Raw genomic sequence first — 9,183 nt, 5'->3', positions numbered from 1 at the left:
AGACATCAAAATGATGAGCTTTCCTCTAAAAAAAATAAAGGGATCAACATTTTGGTGTTTTGTAAATACGTTTTTAAAGAAATGTGTATTCTGCTTAACAGTTTTTTTTACTGGTGAACTGTATCTTAAAATAGAAGAGTATATTCAACATGTACAATGTAAAGAGAAAATTGTAAAGCACAATGCTCAAGCTGAGAATTAATATTTGGTCCAGTGGGATGGCTCAGTGTGTAAAGGCAGTTGCTGCCAAGCCTGAGTTTAATCCCCAGTATCCACAGGGTGGAAGAAAAGAACTGACTCCCAAAAGTCTCTTCCTCTATACATACATGGGCATGCCCACACACATACACATACATAATCATACAATAAATTATCTTTTAAAGGGGGGGCAGAGAGATGGCTCTGCAGTTAAAGAGTGCCTACTGTTCTTGCAGAGTTCAGTTCCCAGCACTCAAGCAGCTCAAAATTGCCTGTAACTCCAGCTTCAGAGGATCTGATAACCTCTTCTAGCCTCCACAGGCACTACACACTGCACGTGTGTGTGTGAACCCACACACAGACACAAAATAATTGAAAATCAATATATAATAAAAAAAAAATACGTGTATGCTCTCATGACCACATCCCTGAGCCTCACCACTAATGGTAATGATCTTGTAATGAAAATCATTGTCTTTGTGTTTTTACCAGTTAGATGTACTAATTCTTAAGCCTTCTATGTTTAATTTTCAAATCAAAACAAAGCTATGCTTTTATAGACACAGAATCATGTGCTTACATGTACTGACAATGTCAGCTTGCCCTTAGTGTTCCTAAATGCTTATTTATTCTTGTGCATGCCTTCTCTCTGTGTGCTTTTCATCAGTCAACAACAGTTTGCTGATTATTGTGATCTGCGGGCTGCACTTTGTGTGGTACTCATTATCTGCATTCCCTAACATAGTCTAAAAAAGTCAGGCAGAAATAACATTACCAAATGCAATTTAATAATGTATTCTGTTTACTAAATAGGATAGTACATGCTTTCTTTTGTAACTTTTCATTCAGCACTGAAAGTTATCCATTGTGTTGGTATATTTTCTGTTGCTTTAGCAAAGTACCTGAAGCTGAGTACTTGGAAGGTTTATGTACCTCAGTTTAGGAGGCTTGAAAGTTCCAGATCAGGTGACCCCATTTGTTAACTGTAGTAAAGGCTGTATCACAACATGACAAATAGCATCATGGTACAAATATGCATGAGAAAAATACACCAGGAGCTAGAGCTGAAAAGAAGATAGCCTTTTTCTTTTGAAAATAGCTTACTTGCCCAGGTATGGTGGTGCACGCCTTTAGTCCCAGCACTTGGGAAACAAGTCTTTGAGTTCAAGGCCAGCCTAGTCTAACTAGTGAGTTCCAGGCCAGCTGGGGCTACAGGAGGACCCTGTCTCACTGTCTCAAAAAGAAAATAGCTCACTAATGCTAGAGCCAGTGGGAGTTGGGTGTCCCCATTAAAACCACCTTACATCCAAGTGCAGTTCCCAATTGCCTTATCTAGTATCCTGTTGTTTAAGATCTCTGTATGTTTTAATGTGTGTGTTTGCATGCATGCATGTTCTCTACATGCATGCCTGGGGCCTGAGGAGGCCGAAAGAGGGCATCAGATCCCCTGCAACTGAAGTTATGGATGTTTGTGAACCACCATGTGGATGCTGAAAACCAAACCTGGGTTCTCTGCAAAAGCAGCAAATACTCTTTAATCTTGAGCCATCTCTCCAGCCCCTCCCTCTAGTATCCTATTTCCTAAAGGTTCCATCAGCTCAAAACTACATTAAGAACAAGCACATCAAAACCATAGTGTTCATGTCTTGATGCGTGTGGTGTTTCTTTACTATGTAGTAGCTCACATTAGTATACTTCAGCTGGTCTTTCCTACTATGATGGTATTCGGGTTTTTCCAAATCTTTGCTGTTATGAAAAATGCCACTGTGAAGAACCTTATCTATTCCTGTTGCACACGATCTGAGAATACAGCTATGAATCCACTGATGAATCATCAGACCTGTTTTTTCAACTTTACTAGGTAGTATTTTCCAGAATAGTTTTGTATCAGTGCAATCACCAGTAGTGTTAGATTTCACATTTGATACTTTCCAACTAGAAAACATTTTTTTCGAAGTATTTTTATTTTTGTGCATTTTATACAAAACCTCTTAATCATCTTTATATCCCCTCCCCAATCCACCCTCCAGTAGCACTCCCACCAGATTTCATGCATTTTGTCATTTATGTTATGGCCTATCGAGTCAAGGTAGTGTACCTAGACACCACTCAGTGCAAGTTCATTCACTGGGGTCTATTCAACCTATCTGGAGTCCTTTAAACCTTTTTTTTTTTTTTTTTTTTAAGAATTTTTTTTTTATTCTGTCCTTTAAACTTCTTTAAAGGACTCCCTCACCCAGCAGTAATCAACTGCCAATAGTTGTTCAGCTAAGGTAGGGGACAGCTGCCCATTTCCCCAACCAAATCCTTGTATGTGAGTATATATCCTGATGTAACTGCAGGAGCCAGGAAAATGGAAAGAACCCGGGAGGTAAAGGAAAGAAGGAGCCTGAGAGAGGACTGCAGGAGACAGGTGTTACCAGAGGGAAAACGGAGAGAGTTGTGCAAGGAATCACGGGGGTAAAGGGGAAGAAAGAGCTAAAGAGGACCACAGGAGACAGGCATTATCAAGGGAAAAATGGAGGTACTTTAAATGGGGAGGGAGGGTTGGAGAGAGAAATAATGTCTAGTTGGTGTGAAAAATCAGGGGGAAGTATATTAGCTCAAAAGCCTACTGAAAAATTACACATATGTACATATGTCCATGTGTATAGCCGAATGCTATATTACAAGAAACAATGCCAGATAGGAGAAACCTCCCTTTGACTTGTTGGCCAGGGTAGTCTAAGAGACTCCCAAAATTACACAGGCTATTGTCACAGCCCTTGGTTGCTTCCAAGAACTTGGAGGTAAGACCCTATTGCTGAAGACAGGACATAACTAAGAACAAAGGATTTGGAGCAATGCAACTGATCTGGAAACCACCTCCTTGAAGGCTAGCTTTCATAGTTTTGGAGGACTCTCTGCAAGCTGCTAATTGAGGACGTTAATCGGTGCTCCTACCCCAGCTTTAAGGCTTGATAACAATGACTGGCACAGCAAACTACATTGGGGCAGTAGTGGCACTTTTATCTTGGGGGTAATTAGACTTAATTGGACATAAAGCCCACTCAGTGCGGGGAACTCCTGTGATACTGCAAACAGCCAAATATACATGGCTGGAGAGGTCATGGATAAACCCTAAGGCTGTCACATCCATAGACAAATGAAATTTCTTACTCAGCTAAATATGGATCTTCACAGACAAGTATGCCAGTCCCCATTCATCAAAGAAGCTGCTTTTGCAACGGATGAGGACTATTACAGTGTTCCAACTGCTCACACATACAAAATAATTGTCTGTGCAATACCCAACCCTAAATGACACATCTACAATAGAACCTCTATACCTAAGACTTATGGAACATACTGGAACGGGTAGAGAGAATACCAATGCATCTCTCAACTTTCATCAATGAAGCCCCCTCAGAGAACAGAGAGCGATGAACACAAAGTGTAGAGAATAAAGGTCTGTAGAGTGTGGGTCCTTGGACAGTACTCCACCCACCCAGGGCTCAGGGACCACTGTGGAGGAAAAGGAAGATTTTAAGAGCCAGGGTAGGCGGTACATGACCACATGTAAACAGTCTTACAGGCTCCTGGGACCTTGCTTACATGAAACGAGCAATCATCAGCATGCATAGGACCCTTGCAAACACAGGCAGACCAAAACCAGGCAGAAATGGGCAGAAAACAGATTTTTTAAAAAATCTGGGCCATGTGTGGTGGTGCACACTTAATCAGCACTTAGGAGGCAGAGGCAGGTGGACCTGTGAGATCAAGGCCAGTCTAGTCCACATAGTGATTTCCAGGCCAGCTGGGGCTACAGGGAGACCCTGTCTCAAAAAAAAACTTGGTACAAATTGAGTGTTCTTAATGAGAAATCTGAAATGCTCCATTGTTCAGTTTGAGCTTTGGGATTTCCAAATGAGGGACTTTTAGATTACAGGTGCACAAACAGTAAAGTCTGCGAATATTTCAAGGGCTTAAAAGCACTGAAATTGGGCTGAAGAGGTGGCTCAACAGTTAAGAGCCCTGACTGTTCTTGCAGAAGACCTGGGTGTGGTTCCCAACATGGCAGTTGCCTGAAACTCCAGTTCCAAATGATTTGTCATCGTCTGGCCTCTGCAGGTATTGTACGATACAGGTGCTCTTACATAAATGCAATAAATCGAATAATTTTTTAAAAAATTTTACTGAGCTTTTGTGCATTTCATACAATAGTTCTTAATCAAATTTAGACTCCCCTCCCCCATCCATGTCCCCCATCCCCCACCCGACCTCATGTATCCACCATACATGTTAAATCCTATCCAGTCAAGTTCTTGTAAGCAGGTATCTGTCAGTACAAATTCATCCAGTGGAGTCTAATCAGCCTATCTAGAGATCATAAGTAAGGTCTACTCTCCCTCACCCAGTAGTAAGTAATCAGTTTCCAGTAGTTAACAGACTAAGGCTGACCTGCCACCCATTTCCCTTGCTCTACTCTGGACCTTTCTCTGATTGAATTGGCATGGGTCCTGTACTCGATGCTACTACCATTGCCACAAGTTTACATATGCAAACTTCAGGAGCCTGAAAGCCTCTGCTTCCCTATGCTCATGAACCAGCCCTGGCTCAAATCTTTCCGCTCTCTTCCACATTGGTCCCTGAGCCATGGGTGGGAGAGGTTTAATATAGGAATCCTATCAAGGGACACACACTCTGCAGTCTCTTATTCTTTGGTCAGTTGTGGCCTGCTGTGTGTGAGAGTTGAAGATACACTAGTTTTCTCTCTGTTCTCCTCCTCTTCTGTTCTGCTATGTTCCATGAGCCTTAGGTGTAGAGGTTTAACTGTAGATATGTCACCTAGGACTGGATATGTCTCAGACGTTCTCCTGTTCTCCTGTGTCTGACCAGTTGTGGTATTCTGCAGTAGCCTCCACTGCTGCAAAAAGAAGCTTCTTTCATGAGTGCTGCGTGGTATACTGGCCATGTATATTTGGCTGTTTTGCAATGCCACCAATGAGTTCACTCCTATTGAGAGGGCTTTAATTCTAATTATACAGCTGTTGATTACCCCCCAGATAACAGTGCCACTAGTGCACCAATATAGTTTGCTGTGCTGGTTGTTAAGGTTCTTAGGCTTTAGGGCTGGGTTGGACAGTTGATGGATTTTCTCCCTTAGCAACTTGCATAGTATCCTCTAGAACTATGAAAGCTAAACTTCAGGTAGAAGGCTACTAGGTCAGTTCCTGCTCCATTGCTCCAAGTCCTATGTCCAAAGTATGTACTGTCTTCAGCAGTAGGGTTTTATCTTCCAGATCTGGGAGATAACCAAGAACTCTGGCAATAGCCTGTGTTATTTTGGGAGCCTCTTGGACCACTCTGACCAACCACTAGAAGGGAGGTCTCTTTTGTCTGGCGCTGTGTCCCTTGCCATACAGCTCCCAGGTGTGCATATGCACTAATGTTTAGACACTATATGCATTTCTCAGGGGATTTCAGAAGCAACACATTTCTCTCTGGCTTCCCTAGCCCCCCAAGATCCATTCATCTCTATTTTCTCTCCCCCCACCTCCCTCCTCAATCCTTGCACCCCCATTATCACCACTCTCCCAGACCATCGTCCCCCTCTGGAGTTCCTCCCCCCCCACCGTGGCCCCCTGCATGTTCCTCCATCCTCCCCTCCCAGCCATCTGAAACTCCAGTTCCAAATGATTTGTCGCCGACTTCTGGCCTTTTCAGGTATTGCATAATACAGGTACTCTTACATAAATGCAGTAAATAAAAATAATTTTTTAAAACCTGAAACACTACTGGTTCCAAAGGATACTCAGTCTGGACCTTACATCATTGCCTAATTTATATTTCTTTTCTTTCTTTTTTTTTTTTTTTCTTTTGGACTTTTTGAGACAGGGTCTCCCTGTAGCCCCAGCTGTCCTGGAACTTACTATGTAGACCAGGCTGGCCTTGAACTCACAGAGATCCGCCTGCCTCTGCCTCCTGAGTGCTGGGATTAAAGGCATGCACCACCATGCCTGGCCCTAATTTATATTTCTATGAAGTTAATCTTTCCACAGATTTACTCATCTTTTGGATTGGGTTTCCTTCAATCATGTCCATTTTTAAAAATTGGATTGTCTTTTTTAAACAATGATTTTTTTATATATTATGTGAATACTAATCCTTTGGTTATAAGTATTTTGAATGTCTTCACAATCCATGTTGGTCTCTGCTTCTAGTAGAGTGTATTGGTTTTTTCTCTCTGTTGGTATTTTGTGTCTTATTTAAAAATAACTTCCCTCTCCTGAGCTCATTAATATCTTCTGTACTATGTTCTAAAATCTGTACAGTTTTGTCTTCTGCATAATTTGAATTTTAAATATTGGGGTGAGGTGGGTATCTAGGTGCTTTTATTTTTCCCTCCAGTTCTTGAAAATTCAGTTTAGGGACCAGTGAGTGTCAGGCTGCTGACCCTCACAATATGAGCTCAGTCTCCAGAGCCCACATGGTGGGAGGAGAGAACTGACTCTCAAAAGTTGACCTCTGACCTTCATAGGCATGCCGTGTCACGTGCATACCCCCACACAAATAAATAAATGGAATAATTTTTCTTAAAATTCATGTTTATTAACAATGCCATTTTGTCATGCATTAGATGGCCACATTTACATGTGCTTATTTTCTGTGCTTTATGCTATTGACCTGTTTGTCTTACATTAATAACAAAGCTTTTAAAGTCTTGATTTTTTTTTTGGTCATTTTCAATGGTGTTCTTCAGGATTTTGTCATAATTCCTTTGCAGTTTTGTACAAATTAGCACATTAAACTCAATTTAAAAAGTCTGAGGATTTGATTGGGATTACATGTGGTGTGCGAGCACACTCCTCTTCATAATGCATTTTCTCATGAATTAATTTTAATTAATGTTAATGCATCTTAATGTTAGGTTCTTATTTTTTAATTAAAATTTGTATTATTTTCTTCATAGAAGTTCCCCATGTTACTTTGTTAAATTAATCTTGTTTGAGACAGTGACTCTGTGTTATCCAGATAGGCTGGAACCCCTGGGCTCCAGTGATCTCCTGCTGAGTAGCTAGGAGTAAAGGCATGCATCCCTGGGTCTGGATAGTTTTTTTGTCTTATTTCTTTGTATTTCTGATGCTGTGCTTGATAGTTTCTCTGTTATTTGCTTGTCACTGGCATATGAAAATAAATTATTTTTTCTTTTTTTGAAACAGGGTCTTCCTGTGACCCCCAGGTAGTCTGGAGCTTGCTATATAAACTAGGCTGGCCTCAGTCTCACAGAGATCCCACTGCCTCTGCCTCCTGAGTGCTGGGAATAAAGACATGTGCTACCACACCTGACAGAAATAAAATTTTTAATATATTTTTCTGTTCAACAACCTTGCCAAATTCCAAGAATTTATCTGCAAATTATGTCAAACTTCCTACATATATAATTGTATCATGTACAAATAACAGTTTTGTCTTTTCTTTCTCTTGTGTAATTGCATTTGCAGGGACCACCAATGCAGGGTTGAACAGAAAGGCTCACAGTAGCCATTCTTGTTTTGTTTCTGTTCTCTGAGAGGCTGCTTTTCCCTATACACAGTTCATAAAGAGATTTGCTTTGTTTGTTTGTTATGAGACAGTGTCTCCATATAGCCTAGGCTGGCTTGGAGCTTAATATCCTCCTGCCTTAGCCTCCTGAGTGCTGTCATTGCAAGCATGCACCTTCACACCCAACTTCTATTTGGGCAGTTGGTTTGTAAAACAATTTTCAATTTCTTCTATAGGGGAAAGCCTGAAAAGGTGCACCTGTTAGTCAGAGCAGTGGGATAATATCCCTTTTGATTAACTCAGTAACTGAGAGGGTTTTTTTTCCATCTTATTAATTTTTAATTGAATTTTTTAAATGTCATACAATATATTTTGGTCATATTTGTTTCCTGTATCTGCATGCCCTAACTACCCCCCCCACCAAATTTCTGCACTCTAGTATAAATATATATATATATCTATATATATATTACACAGATATATATTATATCTATAACATATATTATGTATTAAGGCCTATAGAGTCAGGTTTGTGTACCAAAATGGAGCCTGGTCAACTTACTAAGATCTCACCCTTAAATGAGACTGAATCTCCTCTTCCCAGCATCCAGTAGAGTTGGGGTTACCTACACACTTCCCCATGTCTAGGCTGGGATTTTGTCCATGCTGTGAGTTCATATGCTATGACCGGCTATCATAGAAACCGTTTTCTTGTGGTCATCCACCACCTTTGGCTCTTACAATCTTTCTGCTCCCTCTTCTGAAATGATCCCTGATTCTCGGGAGACAGAAGTTTGATATAGGTGTCCTATTCAGGAATAAGCAATCTGCAGCCTCTTATTCTCTGCACGTTGGCCAATTGTGGTTCTGTGTTAATCACCATCTGCTGCATAAGGAAGCTTCTCTAGTCAGAGTTGAGAGATGCATTAACCTGTGAGTATAACAGTAATTCATTACAAATCACTTTAATACTATATCTGTTTAACAAAATAGCTGTATTAGACTTTCTCCCATAGCCTGTGGGATGTCTAGCCTCAGGTTCCTAAGCCTGATACCAGTGTCAGGTATGGGCTCCATATTATGAAGCAGACCTTACATCCAAGTAGAAAGTAGTTGGTTACTTCTATAATATCTGTGCCACTCTTGCATGGATGGGCATATCCTGCCGGACCAGTTTTTGTAGCTTACAGGATTCACAGGTGGGTAAAGTTCATGCTAAATTTTCTCTTTAGGCAGCTTGCGTAGCACCTTCAAGCACTGTGAAAGCTAGCCAGTAGAGATGAGTCTTTAAAGTCAGAACCAGCCTGCTCAGATGTAAGACTTCAAATCTTGGGTCTCCAATACTGTAGTGCCCACCTGTAGCTAAGGGAGACATTCAGCTATTGTTCTAAAATGATAGATAAATTTGTTTTCTCCCCCTATCTAGAAACCTTTCAGAGGGAACTGACACTAATTCTAACC

This window comes from Nannospalax galili, unplaced genomic scaffold (assembly GCF_000622305.1).
Source record: "Nannospalax galili isolate Female #2095 unplaced genomic scaffold, S.galili_v1.0 scaffold128, whole genome shotgun sequence".
Classification (NCBI taxonomy): Eukaryota; Metazoa; Chordata; class Mammalia; order Rodentia; family Spalacidae; genus Nannospalax; species Nannospalax galili.
Note: the sequence above shows the minus strand (reverse complement) of the source record.